The sequence below is a fragment of the Mesoplodon densirostris genome, chromosome 4 (genome assembly GCF_025265405.1).
Source record: "Mesoplodon densirostris isolate mMesDen1 chromosome 4, mMesDen1 primary haplotype, whole genome shotgun sequence".
In the NCBI taxonomy this organism is placed as follows: domain Eukaryota; kingdom Metazoa; phylum Chordata; class Mammalia; order Artiodactyla; family Ziphiidae; genus Mesoplodon; species Mesoplodon densirostris.
The window spans coordinates 13,907,062-13,922,640 of NC_082664.1; the positions used below are offsets into that span (position 1 = coordinate 13,907,062).

Genomic DNA, 15,579 nt, shown 5'->3' on the forward strand with positions numbered 1-15,579 from the left:
CCCAGCCTCGGGAAGGTTGGGTGAGAATCTTGGATGATGTTCATGGTCTTTAGATAGCCGGCATTGATGGGAAACAGATTTAAACTTTGCACCTCAGAGCCCTGATTGTCAAACTGAGCAGTGAAACTTTTTCCCCCGTATGATTTTCTTGAGTCCCCAGGTGAAGCCCTAGCAACTCTGATTGACTTGAGGGCCGGGGGACTCTAGCGCCCTCAGCTCAGCCCCTCTTTCTCCAGGGCATCTCTGTGGGTTCCCACGGCCCCAGGGAACACAGTTTGAGAATCACTGCTCAAGAACCAGTCCCTTCCAGATTCATATTGGGGTTTCACTGAGCCCTCTGCCTCTGAGACCTCCCCTAGCACTCAGCTTCCGGGGCTGTAACTTAGTCTTGGTTCTGGGGCCTGGGAGCATCTTCAGAGTCATGAGGTCCCTGTCCCCAGGAGGAAGCCCTCCACCCAGCTGTGGCTTCCCTCTCTGCCCTCATGCAGTGGTGCTGGTTCTGAGGTCACTGGCCAGGCGGCCAGGTGGAGTTTGCATTGTGGCATTGGACTGGGTGCTGGGTCCAGTTCCTGCAGAGGGCTGTGGTTGCTGCTGGATTTGAAGAAAAGAAGGGAAAAGGAGGGAGTGGACAGTGTCTTGGGTTTTCTGAGATGATTATTTCCATTTTCCTCCCACTGGGGTCGGGGTACATGAGAGGGGGCTTGGGGTGCTGGGATGATTTGCTTGTGTGGCCAATTCAGCAAGCCCCTTGTGCTCATTCCATGGCCCGTTGGTGGCACAGCACTGTGGACACTCCAGGAGGCCTTTGGGAGGCTTCGCACCAGACCCATGCTTTAGTAACAGATGCCAGCTGTGCTGAGGAGGGGTCCGGGGGTGAGGGAGAGCCCTGTGAGAACTGGATCTATAGGGGTGACGGGGGTTTGTTTCCTTGCTGAGGAGAGCCCCTGTCAGGGCTGGGCATATGACAGCCATAGTCAGGGGAAACGGGTGCTGTCAGTGAACTTGGGCCTGGGCGTGGAGGGGGCTGCCTGGTGGCCATGGTGATTGTTTAGCAGCTACTCGGGGCTTGATCTCTGGCTGCAGGCACCATTCATGGTAAGCAGTGCTTTCGATGCTGTGTGCTAAGTGCCAGGGGAAGCAGGTGGTGCTAATAGTTGGAGGCAAGACCCCTAACTCTGGACAGGTGAGTCTCCTGCCCCAGGTGTGGCTGGGAGGTGGTAACCCTCCCTGCCAGCACTGGGGTGGAGGTGAGGTTTCTGGCTCTGTGCGCAGCATAGAACAGTCAGGTGCTTGCTGCAAGCTGTTTGGCCCGGCAGGTGCTGCCCTCTGGGCTTGGCGGCCCAGTAGGACACATGCTGGTGGCACTCAGCAGCTCTGACAGTCCAGTCTGGGCCGGCCAAGGGGTTTGAGACCCTCTGCTTGGAGGTAACGTGCCCCTCTTAGGGCACTGTGCCGAGTTCCAGAAGATGGGAGACAGTCACAGGAAGGAAACGATCACTAGTCCATTCTCAGGGCCCAGAAAGACTTATGGGTAGAAAAGAGGACCCTGCATCCTTGTTCTGTTTCTGCGCTTTAGCTCTTTGAGGGCAGGGCTGCTGTGTATTGGCAGCCTCAGCTCCAACCTGGAGCAAATGTTTGCTGAAAGCACTTGCTAAAGGCCATGAGCCGTCCCTGACCCTCAGCCAGCCCTGCTCACTGGGAGGAAGCTGGCAGGACACTGCCCTTTGGGCTGACACAGCTTAGGTGTGGGCAGTGTTCTGTTGTGTATTTTTTCCTTCCAACTTATAATAAAATAAAGTTTAGTTCTGGTTATATAAGTAATATGTGCTCTTAATAAACAGCTTAGAAAACAAACAAGTAGCAAGAAGAAAAGAACCACTCATAACCCCACCACCCAGAGACAATCACTATTAACATTTTTAGAGCTTCCTTCCAGTTTTTGTGTGAATAGTTTTTTTTGTTTTTCACATCTTTATTGGAGTATAATTGCTTTACAATGGTGTGTTAGTTTCTGCTTTATAACAGTGAATCAGTTATACATATATCCTCATATCCCCTCCCTCTTGCGTCTCCCTCCCACCCTCCCTATCCCACCCCTCTAGGTGGTCACAAAGCACCGAGCTGATCTCCCTGTGCTATGCGGCTGCTTCCCACTAGCTATCTATTTTACATTTGGTAGCGTATATATGTCCATGCCACTCTCTCACTTTGTCCCAGCTTACCCTTCCCCCTCCCCGTGTCCTTAGGTCCATTCTCTACATCTGCATCTTTATTCCTGTCCTGCCCCTAGGTTCTTCATGACCATTTTTTTTTTTTGTTAAGATTCCATATCTATGTGTTAGCCTACGGTATTTGTTTTTCTCTTTCTGACTGACTTCACTCTGTATGACAGATGCCTGAATAGTTTTTGTTTTACACCGTTGCGGTCGGGCCATATATACAATTACATACCCTGCCTGTTTTCCTTACCACCTGACAATTGTAGCATAAACATACAATAACAATAATTGGTTGTTATTGTAAAGGGACATTCAGGGAAGTTTTCCAAAAGGAGTACTGCCCAGCATCCCCTTGTGAGAGAGACCCTGCAGGTTGTAAGGGCTTGGGGTGAAGTGAGACAAACGTGTTTTTCTCACTCTGGCTGGGGTGGCTGGGGAGGGTGGGAGGTCACCCCTTCAGGACGGGGACTTCCTCTTGCCATGGCTTTTCAGTAGACACCCCAAGGTCATGGAGTCCAGCCCCGGGTCTTGTTTGCAAAACAGTGGTCTGGCCGCCCCCAGGCTGTCCCCTTCTTTTCTGAGGCACGTGGGGCAGGGACAGTCAGCAGGGACAGGGGCCCCTCGTGAATAGCATGGGCTTCTTTCACAAGGAAGCTCGAGTTTTGCCCCTGAAAAGCTGTGGAGACAGAAAAGGTCCTTGACATTTGTCTGGGGCAGAGGACAGGCAGTGGGTGAGAGCCAGCAGGACCAGGCTCAGTCTGACCACCAGCGTCTCGGGCCTCCCTCTGACCTGCTGCTCGGACTCTTTTGGGGTTGGCGCCTGGAATCGGCATTTTCAGAAGTTCCCCAGCTGTTTGAGTCTTAACCTCCTTCCGACAGGATGGGGAATCAGCAGGCTGGAGATAGAGAGGTGGTTCTCAAAGTGTGCTCCCCAGACCAGCAGCATCAGCATCACCTGGGAACTTGTTAGAGATGCAGGTTGTCAGGCCCCTCCCCCAGACCTGCTGTGGAGGTCCAGTCGTCTGCAGCTTAACAAGCCCTCCAGGTGATTCTGATGCACATTCGTGGGAACTAGTGCGTTAGAGCATTTCTAGTGATGTCTAGGAGGGGCACCTTCAGCCAGGTCTCCTGGGGCGGAGAGGGCTCAGTTCTCACCAGGTAACTCCTCTCCGTCACATACAGTGGACACACATCTCATCTGCCCCAGGATGGGGAGAGGAGAGGCTCTGAGGAGAGAGGCTGCAAAGATGAGAAGGTGACCGGAGGGAATAGGTGTCACTGAGGGAGTTGCTGGGAGGGGGGGAGAGGAAGCCAGAGTTGGACAGGACCTTGGGAAGACCTCCCAGTTCAGCCTGTGAATTTAAGGAAGGAGAGGCTGATCAGAATGAGCATCCACAAATGGGACATCTGCGGAGAGGTCTGGAGGAAAGGCGGGCCTGGACCAGAGCTGCACGCTGCTTTGAGCCGCCTGGCTGGTTAGCGTTGAGCCCAGCATCACATGAGGCTTGTTTTTTTTTTTTTTTTTTAAATTGGTCCCTCAATTCACTTCTTTTTTTTTTAAGATTTATTTATTTTTATTTATTTATTTTGGCTGTGCCGGATCTTCGTTGGGGCATGCGGACCCTTTGTTGTGGCATGCAGGGATCTAGTTCCCCAACCAGGGATCGAACCCGGGCCCCCTGCATTGGGAGCGTGGAGTCTTACCCACTGGACCACCAGGGAAGTCCACATGAGGCTTGTTTTACTCACTCAACAGCCAAACTCTTTTCCATCTGAGTCCTTTTCAGTTAAAATTTGGATTTATAGAATGGTTCATTGTTGACATTCAGAGCCTTGAGTATGGATATTGAATGCATGTTCATTTGATCGTGGAATCAGTAGGAAAATAAGGCTAGTAGTATACGCAGAAATACCCGGTGCAGCAGATGGCTGATATATGTTTATCCTTGGGAGGTTGCTTATGGTGTCAACTGCCGTCCTATGTCCTGGACACCTGTGATCTAGCTCCTTCTCACGACTCTTAGAGCCTAATTGTCATGTGAAGTTTCTGAGGTTTCTTTGGCTTTCTGCTGGTGGGAAGCACTTCACACAGCGGCCTGGACAAGTGCAGTGTGTGTTGGTGGAGATGTAAGTCTTCATTGTTGACTCACATGTGGATATCGATCCTGAAATCGGGACCCTCAGGTGCATGCAGGGACCCGCCTGCAGGACTGACTCTGAAATGGGAAATTGGCTGAGTTTCTCTGAGCATCTCCCCTCGCTGGCCAAGCACTGGGACAGGCAGCTTTCCTTCTGTGGGCCTCCTGAGTTCTCATCTGTCCGAAAGAGGGTGGGCCCTTGTGGTTCTGAAATTCCACAGTTGCATAATGGCCAGAGACCACCAAGATTTAGAGTTTCAGGTGGCCTCGAGGAAGCTCTGTAGTTCTGTATTATGAGTTCCTGGAACTTGGCTCTTCTGGTTTCTCACATGGTTGGAAGGCTAGAATGGACCCAGAATATTGTTCTTTGTCTCAGAATAGTTTCTTCTCAGCAGAAGAAACAGTTCAGGGTTGCCCTATCTTCTATAATCTCTTTTTTCCTTCATTGCTTTGAAAAATTAAAAATAAAACAGTACAAATGGTTATAATGAACACCTGTGTATCTGCTCAAAATAAATAGGAACATATGTGAATATTTTTCATATTTGCTTCAGACCTCTCTTTCAAGAATCTTTTTTCTGATTGAAGTCCCCAGTGTGCCTCTACTGCATCCAGTTACCCTTCCCTCCCTCCCTGGAGGTACCGCTGTCGTCAACTTGTGTGCGTATATGTATTGTTTTATGTCATCTCTTCAGATAAAACCTCCGTATACTGCCTGTACCTCTTGTCCACTCATCCTTGCTTTTGCTTTTGAGATCTGTCAGCTTTCTGTGGCATTTGTATTAGATAACCATGGGCTGACTACTGAAAGTTAGAATTATCTTTAGGAATGTGCGTGCTCAGTTTGAAAAAACGAAAGACTTGTCAAAAGTAAGAACAGAAGGAAATGTGTATTTGACATTGTTGATGGGAACAAAGTAAACTGTCTCATTCGTGCAGTCTCAGGGTTTTTAGGTAAAGTGATGTCTCCTTAGGTGGGTGTGATGTGCTTTGCTTTGGTGGATAGAGACAGAGTTCAAGGGAACTTAGAGTCTGCTCAGGCCCTGTCTACAGGTACCAGTGGCTTTTGCTTTATGAGTAATACAGTGTATTGAATTTGTAGGGGAGAAATTACTTTGTCCCCTCTTTAAAGGTTGAAGAGTAAGGCTGTGAGATGGGTATTCTTGTTGTAGCTTATATCTATGTTTTGAGGAAATTAAAAGTAATGTTTTTGATTATAATTTCTTTTTAACTTTTTTTAAACATCTTTATTGGAGTGTAATTGCTTTACAATGGTGTGTTAGTTTGTGCTTTATAATAAAGTGAATGAGTTACACATATGTCCCCATATCTCTTCCCTCTTGCAATGATTATAATTTCTGATTGCAGATTGGGAAATATAAAGAAAATTATATCTGCCCACTATCTCGTCACCTAGGCATACCATTGTTAACATTTTGGTATTTATGCTTCCTGACTTTGCGTCTGTTACTACATGTGTTTCAAGGTGTGGGCTGTATGTAACCTTTATTTTCATTTACTGTGTACTGAGCATTTTCCCATGTCATTAAATATTCTTTCATAATATGAGTTTTACTGTCTACATGGCACTTCATTATGTGGCTGTACCACTATCATTGATACTGAGTTATTTCTGTCTTAGAATTATAAACAATACCCCATGAACATACTTGGTCCATAAATCTTTCAACAACTGTTTTTATGTTCTTAGGATAAATTCCTAGCATGGAATTCCTGCGTCAAAGGGCATGAACACTTGGAGGACTTCTGCTACTTATTGCCGAAACTACCTTCTTTACAGGCCTCTTGTTTTTCTTTACTGAATTACACCTTTGTGCCCTTCACCCATTGTGATGGTACCTGTTACAATGACGTATTCTGTGTTGCCACTGAACACTGAAGTTTTCTGTGTCTCTGCCACGTGGATGAATGTCTGAGATTATTTTTACCGTACATCTGGGCGGACTGCCTTGATTTGGTGGGTCACTGGATCCTGGTTTGGAATCTCCAGCGGGGTTGTGGCGTGGTGACCGAACACAGCAGTGAGGCGGGGTGGTCCGGCCTTAGGACCGGGAAGCCTTCATCAGAGGGGGTCCTGTGCCCCATCCGCATATCAGCAGTGGGAGCCTTTGTCTGCCACGGACTTGACCCAAGAGATTACCAACTTCCCTGTGAATGGTCTCAGTCTAAAGTTCAAGAGAAAGCCTTCCAGACTGAGTTGGGAGGTGAGGCTGGGGAGGGCAGTGGTCTGTGTGGACCCCACCTTTCCCCTTCCCTTCTTCTTGCTTCCCGTCCCCCATTCTCTCTAGCGTAGGGTGATGAAGTGTGGGATGAGGAAGCCCTGGTGGCCCTGCCGGGGCTCACCCACTTCTCTGTCCCCCCCTCCTTGTTCTTAAGGCCAGTCTCCATGCCTGAGATGCTGTGTCTTGTGGGGTGGGAGATGGAGCAGGTAGACCAGCTGCTAAAACACCTGTGTGTGCACAGGACACGGATGTCACGGGACACAGGAGGGAGTTTCCCAGCCTGGGAAGGGGCGAAGCTCACAGCTTTCTGAAGGGGGTGACGCTTGGCCTGAGTCCTGAAGGATGGGTAGGGAGCTAGACTGGCAGAAAATGGGGTGCATGGGAGGTGTCCTGGGAGAGCCAAACCTGCAAAGCGTAGAGACATAAAGCAGCCGGCAGGCTGTCACCTCTGAGTGGCTAGAGCTTGGGGCTTCTGTGAGGAGTGGTGATGGTGAGGCTCGAAAGGATATGGAGATTCCAGAGGGCGGATGCCATGCTAATGAATTTGAACTTCATCCTGAAGGACTTGGGAGTCTTTATAGCATTTTTAAAGAAGAAAGTTTAAAACAGAAAACTCTTGACACCTGTCTTGAGAATGGATTGGTGTCAGGAGAGAGAGGGGAGTCAGGGCAGGGCGTGGCGGCCTGGACCAAAGCAGGCGCAGAGGAGAGAGGGGTACTGGCCACGCGGGGCCGTGGATGGCAGCTTGCTAGGTGCCCCACCCGGAGCGAACATCTGGGGGAGGATAAAGTGCTTTCTCAGGCCCGGGAGAGCTGAGCCCTGCAGCAGGGTGCTTGCCCCCCAGGCTTCAGGGCAGAGCCCGATGGGGTTGAGCGGCAGTGAACTCCAGGTGAGACCGACAGGGGCTGGAGGGGGGCTGCAGCAGGGTGGCAGCTTTCAGGGCCACCCGAATTCTCTTTGTCCACACTAAGCAGAAGGCGTTTAGTCCTGACCTGTGACCCTCCCTGTCGTGCTGGCCAAGGATGGAGCGGACAGGGCTTTGGACACCTGGTCATGGGCCACTCAGTCCCACACCTTTCCAGAGGCAGGTTGGTTTCTGCAAGATGTGAGACCAAGTGCCAGTTGGACTTGGTTTCTTTTTTCTGTTTTCAGAAGAAATGCTATGGAGGCGTATTGAATAGTAAGCAGGAACTTTGGGACCCAGCTCTGTGCCCCAGTCAAAAGGCCGAGAGGAGATAACTGGGTGCCTGCCGTAAGCCACGCATTATGCTAGGAGCTTTCAGCCCTGTCACGGTGAGGAAGAAACTGCTGTCCCTGTTTTACAGATTAGGAAAGTGAGGCTCGTGGAGTAAGGTGCGGAAGCCCCAGGGGGCTGCAAGTTTTCTTGGTCATCGGCTGCTTGGGGAAACGTCTAAAAATGAAGCGTTCTGCAGTCATGTAGGGAGGTGGCTTGCCGTGGGCAGACCAGCTGTTCTGTGAAGGTGGGCGAGGCCGTTCCGGATATCTGCACCAGTGTGGGATGGGTCCTGAGCCCGAAGCCCCGTCTGGTGGGCCAGGCTGGCAGTGCCGCCTCCCCGGGGTCTCCTGCTTGGGCTCCCCCTCATTAACCAGATGTCACACCAGCCGGGAGCCCCAGAGGAAGGGGCTAGATTGCTTCAGGCGCCTCCTGAAACCAGCGCTTCCGGGGTTGGGCAGTGGGTGGGACAGCAGCTGGCCTCAGACTTCACCCTGCTGCACCCCCCAGAGCAGCAGGAAGCAGAGAATCAGGGCTAATTGCAGAGGGTGGGGAGGCGTGAAAGTGGGTCTGATGTAATTAGCGGAGCCAGAATTTGACCAGGCCCTGGCGGCTTAAGGCCCGGAGACCCGGTGTTGGGGGGGTGGGGGGTGGGAGGTGGGGTGTGTGTGTGTGCATGTGTGTGTGTGTGTGTGTGCATGTGTGTGTGTGTGCGTGCGTGCTCATGCACAGCTGTTGACAGAATCTTTCTGGTCTCTCTGGGCTCCTCCTCCTGGCCCTGAGTCCAGACCTTGAGCTGCTGGGGGTTTCCCTGCTCTCTCTGAGTGGCCAGGCTCTCCTTTGCCTTGAAGGAAAGGAAGCAGCTTTCACTTGGAGTCTTCCCTTTGCACCCGGGATGGCCCCCGAGGCCCCCGTGGGCTGCCACATCGCTTTGGTCTCTTCTACACGGAGCTGAGCCCAGATGCACAGTACACAGTTGGCCCTAAGACCTCCTAACGTTTACAGATCTGGACTTCCTCAGTGTTTCTGATACACGTTCTCTCGCCATGTGTTTACTTGTTTATCTTTTGCTCAACTGTTCTCTTAATCCATGGCCATTCGTTTAAAGTGTTAAGTTTTCGAGCCCTTCCTGGAAGGTCCTTGCACCCAATTCCTTTTGTAACAAAAAGGAGGGAAATGGATTTCACAAGTTTTTAAAAAGAAAAAGAGTCTCTCCCTTGCCTTGGGTTTTGGTGTTAAATGCCAAGATCAGCGTGTTTGATATTATAACTGGTTTGTGAGAGGGACTCATGGGAGAACTTGCCTGGGCAGGCTTTGCCCTCCATAAAGCCGGTTGCGTGGCTCGCGTCCAGGGCTAATAACAGTTTCTCTTACTCAACTGTTCTTTGTGGAAAGGCAGTTTCTCTGCTACTTTGCCGTGGCATTCAGGGCCTTGGTCCTTTACGATATAACTTCAGTCTTCTTTCTCTAGTAATGAGGATGACAAAGTAATGAGGATGAGGAAGCACTTGTCTTAAGTTGGTGGGCTCAGCTGGGATTGTTGGAGAGGCCACAGCTTGTACCCCCAATTCTGAGTCTGAAGTTTTGAGAGGAGGTGGAGGCTTCAGGAGGGTGAAGAGGCTGTCAGCTGAATGCCGCGAGGGTTCCACTGGTTTGGGATTGGGTTTCAGCAGGTTAAGGGAAGAGGGATGGTGCTCTGAATATGGGGCCACTCTCCGTGGGAAAAGGGGGGTACGGTGTACCTTCGGGGAGGAGCCTTGCGTTGCCCCCCATAGCTGCCCACCCACCCTGGGCTGGCCCTGGCATCGGCTCCAGCTCTGCAGGGAGAAGTCAGGTTTGCTTTCTCAGCTCGGGGTAGGCACTTAGCCGCCGCCCGGTGGAAGAGGATGACCTAGGTCTGTGGGGTCGCTTCTCCAGTGCCCTGGAAGGTCAGGAAGGTGAAGCCAGAGGAGGAAGAACAAGATGGAAGGGGAGAGGGCACAAGTAAGGGCGAGTCATTTCACTTTTTCAAGGGTCTAGAAACTTGTGCGTCACTGTTCCTAACCATGTGACTTGGGGGGCATCATTTGATTTCACCTCTAAAATGTGGGTAACACCATGTTACCGGTCACGTGGGGCTCAGGTGAAATACTGCCTAGTTTCGGAGTCAGTGAAGAACAGTAACAGCGCTAGCTCGTCCTCCCAGGCTGACTTTGCGGGGCTGCTCCCGTGCGTTCACGCTCTGCAGATGGAGGGGCCACGTCGCTTGTGTAGGTGGAGGACCGGGGACACAGGAGGTGCACACCAGGTGCAAATAGGAAGAGAGGAGGAAAAGCAGCTGCAAGCTCCTTTGTCTGCAGGGGCAGAAGGTGGAGTCGTGGGCTCCACTGAGCCCACCTCTCAGAGTTGTGGCCTTGGGTAATTTCACCTCTGAGAGTCTCTTTTGTCGGAAAAGTGGGGATATTAACAGTGCCTGCCTCCGGCATTGCAGCGAGGGTGAAGGAAGGGCCTTGGACAGGTTCATGCTGGCGGTGCTAAGATGCCCACCAGTCTAGCAGAGGTGGGGGGTCGTCACAGAGACCCGCCACTCTGGGCTGTGCTTCCTTCGTTTGTTAGTGATCGGATCATGGAGGGGCCCTTCCAGAGGTTACACTCTGATTTACTTGGATTAGTCCAATACGCGTGCGCATACGTGCTTGACTCTTGCCCTACACATTTTTCTCCTATATGAATTTTTAATTTAAAGCATACTGTTTGCTTCCAGTGAACTGACTGTCTGAGGCACATTATCTCTTGGCAGCCTCATGAATGTCTCTCTCCCACCAGCAGTGACCCGCCTTAAAAGTAGGTACCGCATCTCTGTCTCTGTTCGCCTCTTACCGCACCAGCATGGAAACATGCCTGCCACCGGTCAGCGTGTGCTAGTGACAAGATACAGGGCCACAGAAGCCGTGACTCAGTGGAATAAGTAAGTCAGAGAATAACGTCATTGCACTCAGGGAACATATTACTGGCCCGGGCCCAGGATCTATCTCCAGGCTAAAATAACCCTATAAAAGTCCTCGATTCCTTCCCCATTTCTAGATAGTTGAATAACTGGAGCACAGGGCCCTCCTTTATTCATTCTCTGTCCCTTGAGTGCCTGACACATGTCAGGGACTCAGGACCTGACTGTTAAGGGGGTCCAGGGGGGCAAACCAGGATGGAGATGCAGTGCCGTGGGGTGAGGGGGAGACCGGAGCCTTTGAATCCCACTCTTACAGGGGTCCCCCGCGGCTTTCACGCCAACCTGCAGGCTTTTCACATGGTGTTTGCTTTGTTGATGGAGATACCATATGTCAGGTACCCGGGAGGCTCAGTCCCTGGGGGGTGGAAGTTAAATTGATTGTTTTCAACTTAGTCTAGCCGGCTTGGCTCCCCTGAGCTTGCCAGTGTTTAGGCTTAATGACTTTGAAACTTTAAAAATAAATGCCTCCTTTTCCAAACCACAGTCACCAAACAGGCCGTCCTCCTGTTCTGGGAACCAGTCAGAAAAGTTGATTTCCCTTTACACTGTGGAATTATGGTTGCTTAAGATATCAGAAACTCTAAAGCAGTTTTGGCATTTCTGTGCTAAGTTGGTCTTCTAAACACCTTCCTCCCCCCATTGTTCGGATGAGAATTTGTGACGTTTAAATGTTACAGAGTAGAGCTTACAAAATTGGATTTTTCCAAGGTGAATGGACTGAGTCTCAGCTGTGCATGTCCCAAGCTTGAGATGCCAGAAGAAGAAATGGTGGTTTCTGATAACTCCACGCTCTCCTTGAGCCACCTGAGACTGAAGCTTGTCCAGACTTTTAGAGGAAAGCAGAGGAGGACTGAGGTGTGGGTCGCCTGGGAGGATGGCCGCGCTCGGGTCTGTCCGGCTTCTCCTCTCACCTACCATTACCCTGGTTTCTTCCTTTGGGAGGGAAACTGCTCTCAGGCTGCCTTTACCTTGTCAGCCCCTCACCTGCGTCCCAGGGGAGCCTCAGGCCAGTGTCCTCCCCGTCATTCTGGAAACAGCCGGCAGCTGCGTCTGTCACCCCTCCCCCCCTGCAGCCTCTCCAGGGGCTCCTTCTTCTCCTGCACAAGTGGGAACCCCCTCGCCCACCAGACACCACACACAGCGCTGTGACCTGGGGCCAGCAGCCCGACCCCTCCACGTCGTTTCCTCCTTTGTCCAGTGAGGATAACAACCACACTCGAAGCCCTGGGTCGTGACAGTTGAGAGAGAGCGCCTGCGTGTGAGATGCCTTGGCTTGGTGCTGCGGTAGAGCTGGAGCTGGTGGGGGTGGACCGTGCTGGTTCCTGGGCTGCAGTGCTATCTCTGCTGCCCTGTCCTCTGCACTCAGGCATCGTGCCTGGGCACTTCTCCCGCCGGCGCACCTTCCCTTGGTCTGCCTCTGTGAAGCCCACGCAGGTGCTCTGAACCTGAGTTTAATTATTTTCATTATCACCGTCATCACACTTTTCAGCTCTCATCTGCTTTCTCTGGGTCCTGCACGAGTTTGCAGGCTCCCTCAGGGCAGGGACTTTGGCGACCTTTGCTCTCCCAGGGTCTAGGAGGACAGTAAATGCCAGCTGATGGGCTGCCTTAATACCTGCTTCCATCCCGTGAACTGGGTCCGAAAGAAGCAGACGTGACTGGCCAACTGTGCCCGCCTGGGCCGAGGGTCCTCCCTGGGGCACGTTTATGTGATGGCCTGGACTCTCAAATGTTCCTACTTTAATGCGTGGCCTGTACTGAAATTCTGGGTCTTTATTGACCCTGGGGTTTAAAAGGTGGGATAAATTGATTTCTAAAGGCAAAGCCACTTTGATAAGCCTTTTAATCTCGTGCTTTTTAAACAGAAAGTAACTGGAAGTGGGACCAGTGAAGCCTTCCTCTGTTTTTTCCCTTTGGAAGTATTCTCCTCTGGTTCTGACTGAGGTTTTCTCCCTTGCTCTGGAAGGTCAAAGTCAGGACCTCAGAGCTCCGTGTCCATAACCATCCCCAGCTCCAAAGTTACTGGGTTTGGTTTTGGGGGGGGGCCTGGGGGGCACATTTGGGAAGGGGTGATCCAGTGCCTAAGTTCATAGGTCATTTAAATTCCAGGGTGTATTTGAACTCCTCCTAGGTGCAGTCTCAGGAAGGGAGAGCTTGAGCCCCTGGAGATGGCCAGGTTGGTGGGAACAGGGTGAGCTGGAGCAGCTGTTGTGGTGGCTCAGTGGCTGCCACCCGGAGAGATCCCAGAGATTTGGGAGCAGACAGATGGAGTTGGGGGGTGAGTTCATCGTGTGGCTTTGAAATCCAAGTGTACGTTCAGCTGTGGTTGGAAACAGTTTAGAATGTGTGAGAAGAGGTAGCTAGACTTTATTCTAGAGTAGAACAGAAATAAATAAGAAAGGAAGAATATGGTATGCTCAGGAGAACTTGACTTTTGGTCTTTTAGGAAGCTGCTTGATTTGGAAATCATCTTTGACTTTTAAAAATCAAGGAACTACACCCACTTTCATGGTGTTATTCACAGAAGCCAACGGTGGAAGCAGCACAAGTGTCCATCTGTGGATGAATGGATTAAGAAAATGTGGTACATGCATACAGTGGAATATTATTCAGCCCTAAAAAAGGAGATTCTGACACATGCTCCAACATAGATGAACCATGAGGACATTATGCTGAGTGACATGAGCCAGTCACATAAAGACAAATACTGTAAGGCTCCACTTATATGAGGTACTTATAGAGTAGTCAGATTGAGAGAGACAGAAAGTATAATGGTGGTTGCCAGGGGCTGGGGGAAAGGATGCTGGGAATGGGGAATTAAGTGTTTAATGGGATGGAGTTGAGTTTTGCCGGAGGAAAGGAATTCTGAAGATTGGTACAACAGTGTGAATGCACTTAACACTACTGAATTGTACGCTTAAAATTGGTTAAGATGGTAAATGTTAATGTGTATTTTATGTGGTCTTTCTGTTACGTGTATCCTACCATAATTTTACCCAAAAAGGGACTGAACCCACACTTTTTCCTTCTGGAGGCCCTTGTTCTCTCCATTTTCTCATTCAGATAGGTGCACCTGTGATGCAGGCAAAGGAAGTATAATAGGATGTTTCCACTCCATTCTATGGACCTGAGGATTTTCTGTGTTGTTTGGGATTTTGTGTTTGTTTCTAACTCGTTCAGGCTCTGGGAATAGAATGAGACCAGCTGTTGGCTCTTTGCGTGTGGAACCTGGAAGGTGGCTTCGGGGGCACCTTTAGGAGGATGCGGTGGGTGTGACCGTGGGCTGTTACCTCCTAGGGTCCAGCAGTGTGGACTTGGAACAGCCAGTTAGAAAACCAAGACGTTGGACTGCTGGATGCTCCAGCCCAAGGCTGTACAGTTGGGGCTTAAGTTAACACTGATACAGCTGAGGTGCCAGCTGTATCATCTCTGCCTTTAGCATAGAGCATGAGACGTGATTTGGGCATTGCACTGAATTAGATGGGTCCCCACCCTCTCTAATATGGTAATGAGGTGGAGATGCTAGGAGCATGAATTGAGAGGAGGATAGAAGGTTTTTGTGGAACGTATGGCCGTGTGCCAGATGCTGGTCTCAAGTATTTTCTGAAGGAATGAAGAGGGCATCCAATAAGAATGTCCGTGATGTTAATCATACGGGGTGTGGAACCTCAGGCCCGGCTTTAAAAGTGGTGGGTCTTTCCCACTTAGTGGCTAAATGACCATACATGGCTAGCTGAGCAGAATCACTCAGCATTTCTTTCCTTTCCATTTTTTTTTTAAACTTCTTCTTTTTTTTTTTTTTTTTTTTTAAAGAAAAAACCTTTTCGCTTGGAGTCAGCATGGGGGTTTTTCCACATTGAAGCACTTAGTCTTAAGCCTGGAGAGCCAAGATACTCCTCTTGGTGGTGGGTAGTCCTAGGGTATGAGGACTTCTCAGCAGTTCATGCCTAAATCAAACCGTGATTAAACTGTCAGAAACAGAAGCATCCCTTTCTTTTTTTTTTTTTTTGATGCTCAGCGAACTTCATTTATTTATTTATTTTTTACTGAAGTATAGTTGATTTACAATGTTGTGTTAATTACTGCTGTATAGCAAAATGATTCAGTTGTACACACACACACACACACACACTCATTTTTTATGTTCTATTCCATTATGGTTTATCACAGGATACTGAATATGGTTCCTGGTGCTATACAGTAGAACCTTGTTGTTTATCCATTCCATATATAATAGCTTACATCTGCTGACCCCAATCTCCCACTCCACCTCCCCGCCTTGGCAACCACAAGTCTGTTCTCTGTCTGTGAGTCTGTTTCTGTTTCACAGATAGGTTCATTTGTGTCATATTTTAGATTCCACATGTAAGTGATATCATATGGTATTTGTCTTTCTCTTTCTGACTTACTTCACTTAGTATGATCATCTCTAGTCGCATCCATGTTGCTGAAAATGGCATTATTTCATTCTTTTTCATGGCTGAGTAGTAGTCCGTTGTATATTTGTACCACATCTTTTTTTTTTTTTAGGAGTTTATTAATTAATTTATTTTTGCTGTGTTGCGTCTTCATTTCTGTGTGAGGGCTTTCTCTAGTTGTGGCAAGCGGGGGCCACTCTTCATCGCGGTGTGTGGGCCTCTCACTATCGCGGCCTCTCGTTGCAGAGCACAGGCTCCAGACGCGCAGGCTCAGTAGTTGTGGCTCACGGGCCTAGTTGCTCTGCGGCATGTGGGATCCTCCCAGACCAGGGCTCGAACCC

General features: G+C 50.0%; 1 protein-coding gene across 4 annotated transcripts in view; it reads left to right on the forward strand.

Annotated features, from left to right (window-relative positions):
- CCDC88C (coiled-coil domain containing 88C) overlaps positions 1-15,579 on the forward strand; it is a 126,988-nt gene that overhangs the window by 8,818 nt on the left and 102,591 nt on the right. The gene's annotated exons all lie outside the window — the stretch shown is intronic.